At 47.8% G+C, this 19,898-nt stretch overlaps 1 pseudogene; it reads left to right on the top strand.

The window, feature by feature from the left end:
• The first annotated feature begins 893 nt into the window (after nt 1–893).
• Nucleotides 894–1,959, top strand: LOC141041116 (uncharacterized; annotated as a pseudogene).
• Nucleotides 1,960–19,898: the final 17,939 nt, after the last annotated feature.

Below are 19,898 nucleotides of genomic sequence, written 5' to 3'. Positions count from 1 at the left end.
TAGGGTTCCTATCCATCTTCCTAACGACGGAGGAGAAGGATGGGTGACGGGGCGATGAGGCGGAGCCGACGGGAAGGGGGCATTGGAGGAGATGCGGCAGCGACAGGGGAGGTGATGTCGCGGCAGGGGGCGAGGGCACAGGCAAGGGATGGCGGCGGCGAGAGAAGAGGAGACGCAGAGAGAAGGGGCACGGCCTGGAAACAATATTACACACTGGCCGCCCACGCAGACACGGTCGCTGACAAACGCGAGGGGCGCCACAAGTCAGTAGCACCGATCGAATAGACGAAGTGAGCGACACCGCGAGCCAGACGGGATAACTCATTGCTACACGGGCGGGGACTCGATCCGACGGCCCAGTCAATCCGGTGGCTCGATCCAACGTGTGAGAACGCATCAAGTAGTTTGATTCAATGGTCAGAATTTGCTAATTGCTGAGGAGTGCCCGGAGGTGCTTCGTTTCTTCTTTCTGGATATGCCCACGAGCCTCAAGTAATAAATCATCAATTCCACGAATCCCCCTCTCTCCTTGGGACTGTACCTCGTCGCCGAGGAGCGGGAAGGTGATCTGTCGCGCAGGACCATGCTGCTGCTGACGGCGGCGAACGCCATGGTGGGCAAGGCCAGCATCAATTCCGCGCTCACCCATGCCATAGACACCGAGATCAGGAATGCCACGCGGTCGTGCCTCCAGCTCGGAGGGTTCCTTCGTCGAGGCAGTCGAGATGATCAGATGAGGTCACCCGCCGGGCATCCACCTCTTCTCATCCCGCCGTCCGCGTGTGTGCGTGCTCTGCTCGCACGCATGACATGCATGTTCGTGCCGACAGTCGCTGTCGCATGCCCCGCCGGACATAAAACCACCGGCCACGGTGTCTGCTGCGAGGGTCCGAATGGACGGCGGTACGTCGGCGGCGCCGCCGGAGCCGGCCATCGCGCAGGACGCCGTCATTAACCTCGAGCTGTGCGTGTTCGCGTTCTGTGTTTTATAGCAGTGCGTGATTACGTAAGGTATTTTCAATCTAACAACGTGCTTCACCTTACTGCCGGCTTTGGTTCTGCGTGCAGCGGCGACCCGACCATGTACGAGGCGTTCTGGAGGGAGGTCACTCGGGGAGCGGGCGGCGGTGGTGTTCAGAGCCTCTGCTGGTTCCTCCACCGGGAGTTCAAGCGCGAGGTCCGCCGCGTCCATCGCCTCGTCGGCAACGCCGCGGTCGATGATGGCTACGACCTCGTGGTTGGCACCGGTGCCACCCAGCTCTTCCAGGCGGCCATGTACTCCCTGCCTCCCGCCGGTGCCGAACAATCTCGCCGGCGCCCTACTACTCGGTAATTAAGATCAAACGGCAGAACAAATCCAACTAGAATTTTCAATCACATTCGCGGTCGTGAGTGACCACTGACCACCGCCGTAGATCAGCGGCGGTGGCGTGCTAGTTGTATCCGCCGCAGACAGACATGCTCCTCTGCGGGTTCTACCGGTGGTGATCCGGCGACACCAACGCCTTCGACGGTCGGAATGGACGGAGCGGTTCCCCGGCGGCAGCGGCGCCGATCGGTGCCACCATGACGGAGCTGCTCGATCCCTTCTTCATTGCGCTCTTTCGCCCCGTGTATATGGCGCTCGCCGGCTACCGCACAGACTTCTTGGAGCCGGGCGTCCACGAGGAGAAATGGTGCGCACTGGAGCTGTTCGTGGCCCGATGCGTCGCCGGCAAGATGGTGGGCTGCAGCCCACAGTCACGGAGGCAGGGCCATCTCCGGGAGGAGATCACCCGCCAGGGTGCGCTTGTACGCGATGTAGCGTCCGGCGGGGCGTGCCACGAAGGCGATGAAGGAGGCGAGGATCATATATGCCACACGCTTTTTTGGCCTGACGGCCGTGGCCAGCACCATAGGAGGCCGTCAGGTCAAGCGCAGCATATCAGATGTTTTGGCGATCCAGAGTCACAGAAATAGTGATTGAACCAAGTTCACAGGTTACATAAGTTGCTCCGCCGTAACTGTAATGCCAACGAAAGTATCCAAAGGGCAATCAAATGAAAACATGATAGATACTCCGGCCTGAAACTAAGTCCTCTTACTAGTTCCTGGTACTACCGCGCGAGTTCGACCACGCAGTCGAAGCAAACTGACAGTGACAGAATGGTGCACCACCATGTGCAGGCCCTCGCGTCGGCCATGACTGGCTCGGCCTCGTCGCCGTCGTGGTTGACGATCGCTGCTCCCTCTCCGGCGTGGACTGGCACCACGTTGTCCACTCCGGCGTTCACGACCACCTGGACCATGTTGTCGCCTCCTTGCTGGCCACCGGCGTTGACGACAACCGGCGCCACATCCTGGGGTTCCTTGAGGTTGGCGCGGCGGTCCAGAACCATCTCCGCGTACGTGGGCTTCTTATTGGAGTACTAGGGTTTAGGTTGTTCTTCTCGCTGCTGTTTGGCTATAGCCAACTTCTTGAGGTTGTTCTACTTTGAAAGTGGATCATCATCCATGTATAGTGTCAGCTCTGGTTGGCTATGCTTAAAATTTGATGGAACAGTTTGCAGGTTTTTTATGTTACTGCTTTCGAGAAGTTTACTGAAGCTTGCAAGTTGTTACCTTTTGCAAGACTCTTGACAACCATTCATGCCTTCTGAAATTCTTCTAAAACACTGCCACTGATACAACCGAGTAACTCATTTAATGCAAAGGTTGATTATTATAGTCAGTACTACTAATTGTTACTTAGCCACGATGGACTACAAAAGGTAGAATAAGAAACTCATTTAATGATGTGAGCTAGTATTATGTGTTAGTTTGAAGATGAATTTGAGTTAGTTACGTTTAATGCCGAGTAACCTTTGAATGTTCAATGGACTTCCGAAATTTAGTTGACTATAGAATTGAAATAAAGAAATGTCCGATAGGCTTCGTTAAGCTAGCAACCTACAGTAGAAATTGTGACTCGAAGAACAGTTGTGTTGTTGCAAGGAAGTGTGTTCTTGATTAATTGATGGTGTATGATATCAGCTTCATTTGCATGATTGAGTGATATTTTCATGCATTATTATCTTTCAACTTTTTTCTTGGGAAGTTCAATTTCTTGCCTCACCAAGATCATACCTCTTGCAGGCACATGATAACAAAAAGAATATCCAATACAACAAAGAGGGGCAGGCATTGTGAAGTGTTAGAGTAGTCATTATAGTATACAACTTCTAGTTCAAGTCAGTTTTGTACCCCTACCCCAAGTCGGTTTGTACCCTCTTATATACTCTTGTATGCCGCACCAAATCATCAATAAGCAACAGTTTTATTCAGCTTTCATGGTATCAGATACCGGTCCCAGGGTTTAGGGTATGGCTCCGCCAACGCCACCGCCGCCGCCGCCGCCCGGCTACTTCGAGCGCCGGGCCGCACTCATCGCCAAGGCTGCCAACGCCGCGGCCGCTTCTCTCTCGGCCCTCACCATAGCTCCACAAAACTACCCTGCACCGATCCTCGCCGCACCAATATCTCTTGTTGACACAATCTCCAACGTCAGCCCCTACATCCCCATAGTTCTTGATCTCGCCGCCCACAACTACTACCATTGGAGACATCTCTTCGATCTCCACCTCGGCCGCTGCAACCTGCGCTCGCATATCACCGCCAACTGTCTTCCCCGCCCCGACGATCCGCAATGATTGAAAGATGATCTCGCGATCGTCCAGTGGTTCTACACCCGCATCACCACCGAGATCTTCAACATGCTTGATCACGACGGCGCCACCGCTGCCAACATCTGGCACTCCCTCCGTCAGCTCTTCCAAAGCAACACCGACGCTCGGAAAAACGCTCTCCACACCGAGCTTCGCAATATGGTGCAAGGAGACGCCCCGGTGAACCTGTTCTGCCAGCGCGTTAAGACCATTGGTGATGAGCTCCGCGAACTCGGCGATACAGTTAGCGACTCACAGCTAATCAATATCGTCGTCGTCGGCCTCAGCGAAGACTTTGACAAGCAAGCCTCGTTCATACCGATGATACGCCCCCCTCCTACCTTCGCTGAAGTTCGTTCCTTGCTACAACTCGCGGCGGAAACACAAGCTCGCAAGGACTCTCGTCCCAAGGTCTTTCATGCTGCGGCTCGTCCTCCTCTGTCGTCTACACCAGCGCCGCCTTCCAGGCCGGCTCCTGCCGCCAAGCCGTCCGCATCGTCATCTGTTGAACCGCCCCCAGGCTGGCGTCCTAGTCCGAACTACCGCGGCAAAAACCCTATCTACAGGCCGCCGTCGACTCGTTCGGTTCCGCCTACGACATCCCCAGCACCGAGTCCTGCACCACCCACCAGTGCTCCATCTGCGGTTGCATGGCGGCCTCCTCATGATCCTTGGACGGGGCTTGTTCAAGCATGGCCCATGCCCTGGTCCGCTCCGTCCACCCTCGGTGCTCCGCCGGCATACTCAGGTGCCTGGCAACCCGGCCTTCGGCCGCCTACTGGTGCTCCCGGGGTTCTCAACCCCCGACAGCTGGCCAATGCCTATCACGCCGCCCCGACGTATGCTCCTTATGGTCATTACAGCACCGACGACGGCGCCTACTACACACCTCAGCCGGTCCTGCTCCCGACGCCACCCCCACCACAGCCGGCCAATGCCTACTACACTCCCCAGCCGGCCCTACTGCCTTCACCATCGTATCCGCCGGCACCGCTTCCGACGCCACCCTCAGCTGCGACGCCGAGCTGGGATCAAGCTGCCTTTCTCTAGGCCATGAATAACTTTGCTGCACAAGGAAACTCAGGTACGGATTGGATCTTTGATTCAGGGGCCTCTAGTCATATGTCTGCATCTAGTAATTGGTTATCTTCTTGCACTAAATCTCCTTTCCCTTCCATTATCCTTGGAGATGGATCATCTATTCCTATATATTGTGTTGGTCAGGCTCAACTTCCCTCTTCCACCAAACCTCTTTTACTTCGCGATATTCTAGTTGCACCCGCCCTCATTAAAAATCTTATCTCTGTTCGCCAATTTACTTGCGACAATCTAGTTTCGGCTGAATTTGACCCTTTTGGTTTATCCGTGAAGGATTACCTGACCAAGGACGAGATCGCTCACTTCAATAGCTCCGGTGATCTTTATTCTCTTAATGGAGTTCCTGCCGCCACCCCTCCAACATCCATGCTGGCCTCCGTCGATCTCTGGCATCGTCGCTTGGGCCATCCCAACCCCACCGTCTTAGCTTCTATGCTTAGTGAATTTACCATACCATGTCATAGGGACTCTCATAATTCTGTGTTTTGCGAGTCTTGTCAATTAGGCAAACATGTGCGTCTTCCCTTTACTTCCTCTAGTTCTTGTAGCACTTATCCCTTTGAATTAATACATTGTGATTTATGGACCTCTCCCATTGCAAGTATTTCGGGTTTTAAATACTACCTTGTTATCCTAGATGATTTCACCCACTTTGTCTGGACTTTTCCTCTACGCAACAAATCCGAGGTCCATTCTCTTTTCCTTAATTTTCAACGCTATGTGTCTGTTCACTTCTTCCTCCCAATTCACTTTATCCAATGTGACAATGGTCGCGAGTTTGATAACATTAAAAATCGTACTTTCTTCTTACAACATGGCATCCTGCTTAGGTTCTCATGTCCCTACACCTCCCCTCAAAATGGTAAAGCAGAACGCTCTCTTCGCACCCTCAATGATATAGTTCGCACTCTCCTCATTCAATCATCTATGCCTCCCAAGTTTTGGGCTGAAGCCCTACACATGGCCACCTTCCTTCTAAATATTCGACCTTCTAAAACTAAACCCAACACTACTCCCTATTATTCCCTCTTTCTTTCCCACCCCAACTACTCCGCAGTTCGTGTTTTCGGCTGTCTCTGTTTTCCCAATGCCTACGCCACTTCTGCAAATAAATTGTCACCACGCTCTATCCCATGTGCTTTTCTCGGCTTCTCTGACGAGCACAAAGGCTATCGCTGTCTCAACCTTCACACCGGACACGTTCATGTCTCTCTGAAGGAAATATGCCCTAGAGACAATAATAAAGTATTATATATTTCCTTATATCATGATAAATGTTTATTATTCATGCTAGAATTGTATTAACCGGAAACATAATACATGTGTGAATATATAGACAAACAGAGTGTCACTAGTATGCCTCTACTTGACTAGCTCGTTAATCAAAGATGGTTATGTTTCCTAGCCATAGACATAAGTTGTCATTTGATTAACGAGATCACCTCATTAGGAGAATGACGTGATTGACTTGACCCATTCCGTTAGCTTAGCACTCGATCGTTTAGTATGTTGCTATTGCTTTCTTCATGACTTATACATGTTCCTATGACTATGAGATTATGCAACTCCCGTTTACCGGAGGAACACTTTGTGTGCTACCAAACGTCACAACGTAAATGGGTGATTATAAAGGTGCTCTACAGGTGTCTCCAAAGGTACTTGTTGGGTTGGCGTATTTCGAGATTAGGATTTGTCACTCCAATTGTCGGAGAGGTATCTCTGGGCCCACTCGGTAATGCACATCACTATAAGCCTTGCAAGCATTGTGACTAATGAGTTAGTTGCGGGATGATGTGTTACGGAACGAGTAAAGAGTCTTGCCGGTAACGAGATTGAACTAGGTATCGAGATACCGACGATCAAATCTCGGGCAAGTAACATACCGGTGACAAAGGGAACAACGTATGTTGTTATGCGGTCTGACCGATAAAGATCTTCGTAGAATATGTGGGAGCCAATATGGGCATCCAGGTCCCGCTATTGGTTATTGACCGGAGACGTATCTCGGTCATGTCTACATAGTTCTCGAACCCGTAGGGTCCGCACGCTTAACGTTACGCTGACAGTTTTATTGAGTTTTGATGTACCGAAGGAGTTCGGAGTCCCGGATGAGATCGGGGATACGACGAGGAGTCTCGAAATGGTCGAGATGTAAAAATCAATATATTGGACGACTATATTCGGACTTCGGAAAGGTTCCGAGTGATTCGGGTATTTTTCGGAATACCGGAGAGTTACGGGAATTCGTATTGGGCCTTAATGGGCCATACGGGAAAGGAGAAAAAGGCCTCAAAAGGTGGCCGCACCCCTCCCCATGGTCTGGTCCGAATTGGACTAGGGAAGGGGGGCGCACCCTTCCTTCTTTCTCCTTCCCCCTTCCCTTCTCCTACTCCCACAAGGAAAGGAGGAGTCCTACTCCCGGTGGGAGTAGGACTCCCCCCTATGGCGCGCCTCTCCCCTTGGCTTGCTGCCTCCCCCTTGCTCCTTTATATACGGGGGCAGGGGGCACCCCAGAGACACAACAATTGATCCTTGAGATCTCTTAGCCGTGTGCGGTGCCCCCCTCCACCAAATTACACCTCGATAATACCGTTGCGGAGCTTAGGCGAAGCCCTGCGTCGGTGGAACATCATCATCGTCACCACGCCGTCGTGCTGACGAAACTCTCCCTCAACACTCGGCTGGATCGGAGTTCGAGGGACGTCATCGAGCTGAACGTGTGTAGAACTCGGAGGTTCCGTGCGTTCGGTACTTGATCGGTCGGATCGTGAAGACGTACGACTACATCAACCGCGTTGTGATAACGCTTCCGCTTTCGGTCTACGAGGGTACGTGGACAACACTCTCCCCTCTTGTTGCGATGCATCACCATGATCTTGCGTGTGCGTAGGAAATTTTTGAAATTACTACGTTCCCCAACAGTGGCATCCGAGCCTGGTTTTATGCGTTGATGCTATGCACGAGTAGAACACAAGTGAGTTGTGGGCGATATAAGTCATACTGCTTACCAGCATGTCATACTTTGGTTCAGCGGTATTGTGAGATGAAGCGGCCCGGACCGACATTACGCGTACGCTTACGCGAGACTGGTTTCACCGTTGCGAGCACTCGTTGCTTAAAGGTGACCGGCGGGTGTCTGTCTCTCTCACTTTAGTTGTACCGAGTGTGGCTACGCCCGGTCCTTGCGAAGGTTAAAACAGCACCAACTTGACAAACTATCGTTGTGGTTTTGATGCGTAGGTAAGAACGGTTCTTGCTAAGCCCGTAGCAGCCACGTAAAATATGCAACAACAAAGTAGAGGACGTCTAACTTGTTTTTGCAGGGCATGTTGTGATGTGATATGGTCAAGACATGATGTGATATAATGTGTTGTATGAGATGATCATGTTTTGTAACCGAGTTATCGGCAACTGGCAGGAGCCATATGGTTGTCGCTTTATTGTATGAGATGCAATCGCCATGTAATAGTTTTACTTTATCACTAAGCGGTAGCGATAGTCGTAAAAGCAATAAGTTGGCGAAACGACAACGATGCTACGATGGAGATCAAGGTGTCGCGCCGGTGACGATGGTGATCATGACGGTGCTTCGGAGACGGAGATCACAAGCACGGTGCTTCGGAGATGGAGATCACAAGCACAAGATGATGATGGCCATATCATATCACTTATATTGATTGCATGTGATGTTAATCCTTTATGCATCTTATCTTGCTTTGTTTGACGGTAGCATTATAAGATGATCCTTCACTAAATTATCAAAGTATAAGTGTTCTCCCTGAGTATGCACCGTTGCGAAAGTTCTTCGTGCTGAGACACCACATGATGATCGGGTGTGATAGGCTCTATGTTCAAATACAACGGGTGCAAAACAGTTGCACACGCGGAATACTCAGGTTAAACTTGACGAGCCTAGCATATAACAGATATGGCCTCGGAACACGGAGACCGAAAGGTCGAGCGTGAATCATATAGTAGATATGATCAACATAGTGATGTTCACCATTGAAACTACTCCATCTCACGTGATTATCGGACATGGTTTAGTTGATATGGATCACGTGATCACTTAGAGGATTAGAGGGATGTCTATCTAAGTGGGAGTTCTTAAGCAATATGATTAATTGAACTTAAATTTATCATGAACTTAGTCCTGATAGTATTTTGCAAATTATGTTGTAGATCAATAGCTTGCGTTGTTGCTTCCCTGTGTTTATTTTTGATATGTTCCTAGAGAAAAATTATGTTGAAAGATGTTAGTAGCAAAGATGCGGATTGGATCCGTGATTTGAGGATTATCCTCATTGCTGCACAGAAGAATTATGTCCTTAATGCACCGCTAGGTGACAGACCTATTGCAGGAGCAGATGCAGACGTTATGAACGTTTGGCTAGCTCAATATGATGACTACTTGATAGTTTAGTGCACCATGCTTAACGGCTTATAATCGGGACTTCAAAGACGTTTTGAACGTCATGGACCATATGAGATGTTCCAGGAGTTGAAGTTAATATTTCAAGCAAATAACCGAGTTGAGAGATATGAAGTCTCCAACAAGTTCTATAGCTAAAAGATGGAGGAGAATCGCTCAACTAGTGAGCATGTGCTCAGATTGTCTGGGTACTACAATCGCTTGAATCAAGTGGGAGTTTATCTTCCAGATAAAATAGTGATTGACAGAATTCTCTAGTCACCATCACCAAGTTAGTAGAACTTCGTGATGAACTATAGTATGCAAGGGATGACGAAAGTAATTCCCGAGCTCTTCGTGATGCTGAAATCGACGAAGGTAGAAATCAAGAAAAACATCAAGTGTTGATGGTTGACGAGACCACTTCAAATGTTGATGGTTGACGAGACCACTAGTTTCAAGAAAAGGGCAAAGGGAAGAAGGGGAACTTCAAAAAGAACGGCAAGCAAGTTGCTACTCAAGTGAAAAAGCCCAAGTCTGTACCTAAGCCTGAGACTAAGTGCTTCTACTGCAAAGGGACTGGTCAACTGGAAGCGGAACTACCACAACTATTTGGTGGATAAGAAGGATGGCAAAGTGAACAAAGGTATATTGGATATACATGTTATTGATGTGTACTTTACTAGTGTTTATAGCAACCCCTCAGTATTTGATACTGGTTCAGTTGCTAAAGAGTAGTAACTCGAAAACGGGAGTTGCAGAATAAAGAGAGACTAGTAAAAGGCGAGGTGACGATGTGTGTTGGAAGTAGTTCCAAGATTGATATGATCATCATCGCACACTCCCTATACTTTCGGGATTAGTGTTGAAACTAAATAAGTGTTATTTGTTGTTTGCGTTGAGCATGAATATGATTTGATCATGTTTATTGCAATACGGTTATTCATTTAAGTTAGAGAACAATTGTTGTTCTATTTACATGAATAAAAACCTTCTATGGTCATACACACCAACGAAAATGGTTTGTTGGATCTCGATCGTAGTGATACACATAATCATAATATTGAAGCCAAAAGATGCAAAGTTAATAATGATAGTGCAACTTATTTGTGGCACTGCCGTTTAGGTCATATTGGTGTAAAGCGCATGAAGAAACTCCATACTGATGGGATTTTGGAATCACTTGGTTATGAATCACTTGATGCTTGCGAACCGTGCCTCATGGGCAAGATGACTGAAACGTCGTTCTCCGGAAATATGGAGAGAGCAACAGATTTGTTGGGAATCATACATACAGATGTATGTGGTCCGATGAATATTGAGGCTCGTAGCAGGTATCATTATTTTCTGACTTTCACAAATGATTTGAGCAGATATGGGTATATCTACTTGATGAAACACAAAGTCTGAAACATTTGAAAAGTTCAAAGAATTTCAGAGTGAAGTGGAGAATCATCGTAACAAGAAAATAAAAGTTTCATATGATCGCAGAGGTAAAATATTTGGGTTACGAGTTTGGCCTTCAGTTAAAACAATGTGAAATAGTTTCACTACTCACGCCACCTGGAACACCACAGTGTAATGGTGTGTCCGAACATCGTAACCGTACTTTATTAGATATGGTGCGATATATGATGTCTCTTACCGATCTACCACTATCGTTTTTTGGGGTTATGCATTAGAGACAGCTGCATTCACGTTAAATAGGGTACCATCTAAATCCGTTGAGACGACATCTTATGAACTGTGGTTTGGCAAGAAACCAAAGTTGTTGTTTCTTAAAGTTTGGGGTTGCGATGCTTATGTGAAAAGGTTTCATCCTGATAAGCTCAAACCCAAATCGGAGAAATGTGTCTTCATAGGATACCCAAAGGAGACAGTTGGGTACACCTTCTATCACAGATCCGAAGGCAAGACATTCGTTGCTAAGAATGGATCCTTTCTAGAGAAGGAGTTTCTCTCGAAAGAAGTGAGTGGGAGGAAAGTAGAACTTGATGAGGTAACTATACCTGCTCCCTTATTGGAAAGTAGTTCATCACAGAAACCAGTTTCTGAGACACCTACACCAATTAGTGAGGAAATTAATGATGATGATCATGAAACTTCAGATCAAGTTATTACTGAACCTCGTAGATCAACCAGAGTAAGATCTGCACCAGAGTGGTATGGTAATCCTGTTCTGGAAGTTATGTTACTAGACCATGACGAACCTACGAACTATGAAGAAGCGATGGTGAGCCTAGATTCCGCAAAATGGCTTGAGGCCATGAAATCTGAGATGAGATCCATGTATGAGAACAAAGTGTGGACTTTGGTTGACTTGCTCGATGATCGGCAAGCAATTGAGAATAAATGGATCGCCAAGAGGAAGACGGACGATGATAGTAGTGTTACTATCTACAAAGCTAGAATTGTCGCAAAAAGGTTTTTCGACAAGTTCAAGGTGTTGACTACGATGAGAGTTTCTCACTCGTATCTATGCTTAAGTCTGTCTGAATCATGTTAGCAATTGCCGCATTTTATGAAATATGGCAAATGGATAAACAAAACTACATTCCTTAATGGATTTATTAAAGAAGAGTTGTATATGATGCAACCAGAAGGTTTTGTCAATCCTAAAGGTGCTAACAAAATATGCAAGCTCCAGCGATCCATCTATGGACTGGTGCAAGCATCTCGGAGTTGGAATATACGCTTTGATAAGTTGATCAAAGGATATAGTTTTATACAGACTTGCGGTGAAGCCTGTATTTACAAGAAAGTGAGTGGGAGCACTACAGCATTTCTGATAAGTATATGTGAATGACATATTGTTGATCGGAAATAATGTAGAATTATTCTGCAAAGCATAAAGGAGTGTTTGAAAGGAGTTTTTTTTCAAAGAAAGACCTCGGTGAAGCTGCTTACATATTGAGCATCAAGATCTATAGAGATAGATGAAGACGCTTGATAAGTTTTTCAATGAGTACATACCTTGACAAGATTTTGAAGTAGTTCAAAATAGAACAGTCAAAAAAGAGTTCTTGCCTGTGTTACAAGGTGTGAAATTGAGTAAGACTCAAAGCCCGACCACGGCAGAAGGTAGAAAGAGAATGAAAGTCATTCCCTATGCCTTGGCCATAGGTTCTATAAAGTATGCCATGCTGTGTACCAGATCTATTGTATACCCTACACTGATTTTGGCAAGGGAGTACAATAGTGATCTAGGAGTAGATCACTGGACAGCGGTCAAAATTATCCTTAGTGGAATAAGGAAATGTTTCTCGATTATGGAAGTGACAAAAGGTTCGTCGTAAAGGGTTACGTCGATGCAAGTTTTGACACTAAATCTAGATGACTCTAAGTCTCGGTCTAGATACATATTGAAAGTGGGAGCAATTAGCTAGAGTAGCTCCGTGCAGAGCATTGTAGACATAGAAATTTGCAAAATCCTTACGGATCTGAATGTGACAGACCGGTTGACTAAAATTATCTCACAATCAAAACATGATCACACCTTAGTACTCTTTGGGTGTTAATCACATAGCGATGTGAACTAGATTATTGACTCTAGTAAACCTTTTGAGTGTTGGTCACATAGAGATGTGAACTATGGGTGTTAATCACATGGTGATGTGAATTATTGATGTTAAATCACATGGTGATGTGAACTAGATTATTGACTCTAGTGCAAGTGGGAGACTGAAGGAAATATGCCCTAGAGACAATAATAAAGTATTATATATTTCCTTATATCATGATAAATGTTTATTATTCATGCTAGAATTGTATTAACCGGAAACATAATACATGTGTGAATATATAGACAAATAGAGTGTCACTAGTATGCCTCTACTTGACTAGCTCGTTAATCAAAGATGGTTATGTTTCCTAGCCATAGACATAAGTTGTCATTTGATTAACGAGATCACCTCATTAGGATAATGACGTGATTGACTTGACCCATTCCGTTAGCTTAGCACTCGATCGTTTAGTATGTTGCTATTGCTTTCTTCATGACTTATACATGTTCCTATGACTATGAGATTATGCAACTCCCGTTTACCGGAGGAACACTTTGTGTGCTACCAAATGTCACAACGTAAATGGGTGATTATAAAGGTGCTCTACAGGTGTCTCCAAAGGTACTTGTTGGGTTGGCGTATTTCGAGATTAGGATTTGTCACTCCAATTGTCGGAGAGGTATCTCTGGGCCCACTCGGTAATGCACATCACTATAAGCCTTGCAAGCATTGTGACTAATGAGTTAGTTGCGCGATGATGTGTTACGGAACGAGTAAAGAGACTTGCCGGTAACGAGATTGAACTAGGTATCGAGATACCGACGATCAAATCTCGGGCAAGTAACATACCGGTGACAAAGGGAACAACGTATGTTGTTATGTGGTCTGACCGATAAAGATCTTCGTAGAATATGTGGGAGCCAATATGGGCATCCAGGTCCCGCTATTGGTTATTGACCGGAGACGTATCTCGGTCATGTCTACATAGTTCTCGAACCCGTAGGGTCCGCACGCTTAACGTTACGATGACAGTTTTATTGAGTTTTGATGTACCGAAGGAGTTCGGAGTCCCGGATGAGATCGGGGATATGACGAGGAGTCTCGAAATGGTCGAGACGTAAAAATCGATATATTGGACGACTATATTCGGACTTCGGAAAGGTTCCGAGTGATTCGGGTATTTTTCGGAGTACCGGAGAGTTACGGGAATTCGTATTGGGCCTTAATGGGCCATACGGGAAAGGAGAAAAAGGCCTCAAAAGGTGGCCGCACCCCTCCCCATGGTCTGGTCCGAATTGGACTAGGGAAGGGGGGCGCACCCTTCCTTCTTTCTCCTTCCCCCTTCCCTTCTCCTACTCCCACAAGGAAAGGAGTCCTACTCCCGGTGGGAGTAGGACTCCCCCCTATGGCGCGCCTCTCCCCTTGGCTTGCTGCCTCCCCCTTGCTCCTTTATATACGGGGGCAGGGGGCACCCCAGAGACACAACAATTGATCCTTGAGATCTCTTAGCCGTGTGCGGTGCCCCCCTCCACCAAATTACACCTCGATAATACCGTTGCGGAGCTTAGGCGAAGCCCTGCGTCGGTGGAACATCATCATCGTCACCACGCCATCGTGCTGACGAAACTCTCCCTCAACACTCGGCTGGATCGGAGTTCGAGGGACGTCATCAAGCTGAACGTGTGTAGAACTCGGAGGTGCCGTGCGTTCGGTAATTGATCGGTCGGATCGTGAAGACGTACGACTACATCAACCGCGTTGTGATAACGCTTCCGCTTTCGGTCTACGAGGGTACGTGGACAACACTCTCCCCTCTTGTTGCTATGCATCACCATGATCTTGCGTGTGCGTAGGAAATTTTTTAAAATTACTACGTTCCCCAACACTCTCATCATGACACGTTTGCTGAGCACATTTTTCCTTTCTCACAACGCACTACTACACCATCCAACACCCCTAGCTGCGCAAACACCCCCTCTCCCCGTCCTTTCCAACTATATACTCCCCTACCTGCCGAACACAACTTATCACCACCATCATTAACACCCACCATAGCCAATCTCAACCATACACTCACCCCACCCGAGACGTCTCCAACTCCCCCGACCCCTGCTTCCTCCCCAACACCCCCGGCCCCTGCTCCCACTCCACCACCCAGCCCTGCTCCCACTCCACCACCCAGCCCTACTCCTTCGTCCGACTCTTCCGCTGCGCCGGACTCACCAGTACCCACCTTACCCCCTCGTGCTATTCCTACAACAGCCCCGATTAATGATCACCGCATGCGTACTAGGGCCAAATCAGGATTTCATCAACCCCAAGACCGCCTAAACCTTCATACCTCCGTATCTCTCACTTCTCTTCCAAAGAATTACAAAACTGCTCTACATGATCCCAATTGGGCCGCTGCCATGCAAGAAGAATATAATGCTTTACTTCAAAACAACACCTGGCAACTTGTTCCTCGTCCTCCCAATACAAATATTGTTTCTGGCAAATGGATTTTTCGCCAAAAGTTCCACTCCGATGGGAGCCTCTCACGATATAAAGCCAGGTGGGTTTGTCGTGGCTTTTCTCAGCAACAAGGAATTGATTACGAAGAAACCTTCTCTCCTGTTGTTAAACCTAGCACCATTCGCACCGTTCTTAGTGTTGCTGTCTCCTCTTCATGGCCCATTCACCAACTTGATGTTAAAAATGCTTTCCTCCATGGTTCCCTTCAAGAAACTGTCTACTGCCAGCAACCTCTGGGTTTTGAAAATCCATCCTTTCCAACTCATGTATGTCTTCTTCAGAAATCTCTCTTCGGTCTTAAACAGGCCCCACGAGCTTGGTTTCAACGCTTCTCCTCCTTCATTCAAACAATAGGCTTCACTCCATCTCTCTCCGACACCTCTCTTTTTGTGTATCATCAAACTTCTGACACTGCCTATTTACTTCTCTATGTAGATGATATCATTCTTACGCCTCCTCTCAAAAGTTCTTAGATCATATTGTCTCTCTTCTTAGATCTGAATTTTCTATGACTGACCTAGGACTCCTTCATCATTTCTTAGGCATTGCTGTTGTTCGAGATTCCTCCAGCCTTTTTCTTTCCCAACGCCAGTATATTCTTGATCTTCTTAATCGTGCTGGTATGCTTGACTGTCAATCATCTCGCACTCCTGTCGATACTAGTTTTAAACTTTCGGCTACCGGTGAACCCTTTTTCGATCCTACTCTCTATCGTAGCCTAACAGGTGCTCTCCAATATCTCACCATTACTCGTCCTGAAATCTCTTTTGCTGTTCAACAAGCATGTCTCTATATGCATGATCCCCGGGTTCCTCACTATAATCATGTTAAACGCATTCTTCGGTATTTAAAAGGAACTCTCAATCATGGTCTCCACCTCAATAATTCTTCTCCAAACTCGCTTACTGCATACTCTGATGCAGACTGGGCTGGTTGTCCTGACACTCGAAGGTCCACTTCCGGTTTTTGTGTTTTTCTTGGTAACAATTTGATTTCTTGGTCTTCGAAAAGACAGGTTACAGTCTCACGTTCGTCGGCCGAGGCTGAGTATCGCGCTGTGGCACATGGCGTTGCAGATACCATCTGGATTCGGCAGGTACTCTCCGAGCTACACAGGCCTATTGAGCAGGCCACTATTGTCTACTGTGACAACATATCAGCAGTCTACATGACCAGCAATCCAGTTCAACACCGACGCACAAAGCATATTGAGATTGATATTCATTTTGTTCGTGAAAAGGTTGCTCTTGGTCAGGTTCGGGTGCTTCATGTTCCCTCTACGGCTCAGTTTGCTGACATTTTCACCAAGGCACTGCCTACTAAGCCGTTTCAAGATATCTGTTTCAGTCTCAACGTCGTCGAGCCTGCCGTTGATACTACGGGGGATGTTAGAGTAGTCATTATGGTATACGACTTCTAGTCCAAGTCAGTTTTGTACCCCTACCTCAAGTCGGTTTGTACCCTCTTATATACTCTTGTATGCCGCACCAAATCATCAATAAGCAACAGTTTTATTCAGCTTTCATGAAGAACAACGGAAGAATGATAAAGCTTCGTTGCAGTGTTAATCTCCTACGATGCTTCATATTCGATTGTTTCGGCATTATTTCAGCTAATTGCTCCCAAGGACTGTAGCAAATATTTGAGGAGTTGTAATCTCAAACTCTCAGTTAATTCCTTACCTTCAGTTTTTTTTTATGATCTGTTTGCTTCAGCACAATCATCAAGGGGGAATTAATATACCGAAAGGAGCTGCTATTGATAAAAATATATTCATAGTGATAGATTATACTGATGATTAATAACGCACGGAAGATGGCCGTGGCCAGCACAGGCCGTCAGGTCAAGCACATCATATCAGATGTTTTGTCCATACAGAGCCACACAAATAGTGATTGAACCGAGTTCACATGTCACATAAGTTGCTACGCCGTAACGGTAATGCAAGGGAAAGAATCCAAAGCGCACTCAAATGAAGATACCACGTCCAGGAACTACAAGTCCTTTGCTACTGCGCGAGTTCGACCACTGAGACGAAGCGGACTCACAGAATGGTGCACCACCACCATGTGCCGGCCCTTGTGTCGGCGATGACTGGCTCGGCCTCCTCGTCGTCGTGGTTGACGACCGCTGCTCCCTCTCCGGCGTGGACGGGCACCATGTTGTCCACGCCGGCGTTGACGACAACCGGCGCCACCTCCTGGGGTTCCTCAATGTTGGCGCTGTGGTCCGGAACCATCTCTGCATACGTGGGCTTCCTGCTGGAGTAGTTTGCGTCCGTGTTGAGGAAGGACTTCCTCAGAGGGTTGTTCCTCGACTTGGAGCTGACATTGCGGACAGCACCTGGGATCCCCTTGATCTTGCCAGCCGAACTCATGTTGACTGATGAAAGACACAGGTCAATTAGATCAACATACCAATATGGCCTGCAATATGGAAATCAACTAGAAGGCTATAACTACACTGGCACACTACAGAATGGAAAACATATCTATGCCGCTATTTGGATAAACTATAGATTTTTTTCCTATTGCAGGTTGGCAGGAACTCATGCTTGGGTTAAGCTATCCCAAAAACTGACTTAAGGCTTCTTTACTATCACAGGTCAGCACACTCCAAGTGAAAGTAGAACAAGAACGAGTTGCACAAAGTGTAATATAAACAACGCATTCATAACAAGGCAGAACTTATCGATCTTGAAGTTGCAGTGCACGTTAGCATCAAGGAAGTACAGAACAACTCAATTTTTTTGTGCATACTAGAGATACTTAGTTACCACTACACAGGGCACCGTGGTAAGTCAGGAAGAAGAAACCAACATATTCAATAACTCATGCCTGACTATTGAGAAGAAACATTGTTGCATTTTGAACCTGAATAAACTAAGTCACCAATCATCAACTAAACTACACTGGCATACTAGAACTACATTGGCACACTGCAGAATGGAAAACATATATATGCTGCTATTTGAATAGATTATAGATTTTCTATTGCAGGTAGGTAGGTTGCAAGTCATGCTTGGATTAAGGGCCCCTGGGGTTATGCTTATATAATCAGAAAATTACATTACTCATGTGCACAAGCACAATGCAGATGAAAACCAAATCAAGGCTTCACCATTAACAGAACACTGAAGGGGTAACACAGACCACACGCTGAGATTAGCAACAGAACTATGGGAATCGAGAGGATGGTGGAAACCCACAAAACGCACATACACAAAGAGCGATTTCTCGACACCAGAATCACCGAGTTGCCAACAACAACAAGAATAAAAACAATGGGAAGATCAAGAGTATCCAGTTGGGATGGAGAAGAGGACAGGAACAGATATTAGCGTGGGTTGGGGGTCCTCGTGAGAATCCTCCTCAAACTATAGATTTCCCGGTGCTCCATAATCTCCTCTTCCCCAAAACAGAGCAATCACCACCAAACGCAAGAGCGAGAGCAGCGGCAACAACACAAACGATCGGCCGAAGAGCAGAAGAGATGAAGAGAAATCACCACGGAGTCTCGGTGCTCCTCGTCCTCGTTTCGAAGAAAATCAGTCACCAACTTCAGGGAACCTGACGCAACGCAAGGAACGCGAGATAGGTGTAGGCCCGCAGCCAAATCCACACGCGCAAAACAGATGTCTCGACTCAAGAAGCACAGCTCTCTGCACACAGATCGCGATGGGATAGAATCATGGCGCTGTTCCTAAAAAACAAAACAGGAGAGAGCGAGCGGAGATCAGCCACGGATTCCCGTTGCTCCGTGACCTCCTCTTCTCCCAGAAATCGCCACCAAATGCAAGAGCAAGACGGGCATCGACAAGAAAAGCGAAGTAAATAGGAGAAGAGAAATCGCCATGGAGTCTCGGTGCTCCTTCTCCTCCTCCAGGAAAATAGCCACCGAACGCATGAGCAAAAGCAGCAGCGGCAGAGAGAAAATCAAACTACGTCGGATCCAAGAGGTGAACAGAAAACGCCACGGGTCTCGGCGCTGTTCAGCCTCCTCGACCATAATCAGTCACCGCCTTCAACCAAGCCGACGCGCTCGCAAGAAACGAGCACGACCGAATCAAAATCCACACGCGGAAAAAAACAGGGCTCAACTCTCCAGAAGCGCATACCCCTGCCCGATCAGCAGCGCCCAAACAGCGAGGACAGAAGCGGCACTACCCACGCGATGCAACCAAGCAAGAACAGCAGAGGCGGTGACGAGGGGAAGAGGATGAAGCTTACCCCGCGGACGCTTTGGTCGGATGCGGCTGCGGCTGCGGGCGTTGGGGTTTCTCGCGCTTGTGTTGGATGCGGACCAAACCAGACCGAGAGGCGAGGAAATGGAGGGGAGGGGAGGGAGGGGAGGGGAAATGCAGGTTGATCGCCTCGCCTTTCCTTCCTTCCTTCGCTGCGGAGGATCAAAAAAGCGAGCGGGCGGTTGTGTTGTGCAGAGCAGAGCAGACTTTGCAGGGAGGCGCAGGCGCAGCAAAGAACGCACACGGCCTCCTTGCCTTGCCTCCCTTCCCTTCGCCCGGCGCGTGCGTCCCGCACCGTCGGATGGCCAGCTGGATAGATCCAACGGCCCAGGCCCGTGCCACCTGGCCCCCGCACGACGAGCCTCAGCGTCCGGGGCCCACGCGCGCCGCGCGGGCGGGCGCTCCCTTGTCGCCTTGCGGAGAAACTGGCCCCTGCCTCCGCCGCC

Source organism: Aegilops tauschii, chromosome 2 (assembly GCF_002575655.3).
Source record: "Aegilops tauschii subsp. strangulata cultivar AL8/78 chromosome 2, Aet v6.0, whole genome shotgun sequence".
In the NCBI taxonomy this organism is placed as follows: domain Eukaryota; kingdom Viridiplantae; phylum Streptophyta; class Magnoliopsida; order Poales; family Poaceae; genus Aegilops; species Aegilops tauschii.
Note: the sequence above shows the minus strand (reverse complement) of the source record. Positions and strands in the feature narration are given on the sequence as shown.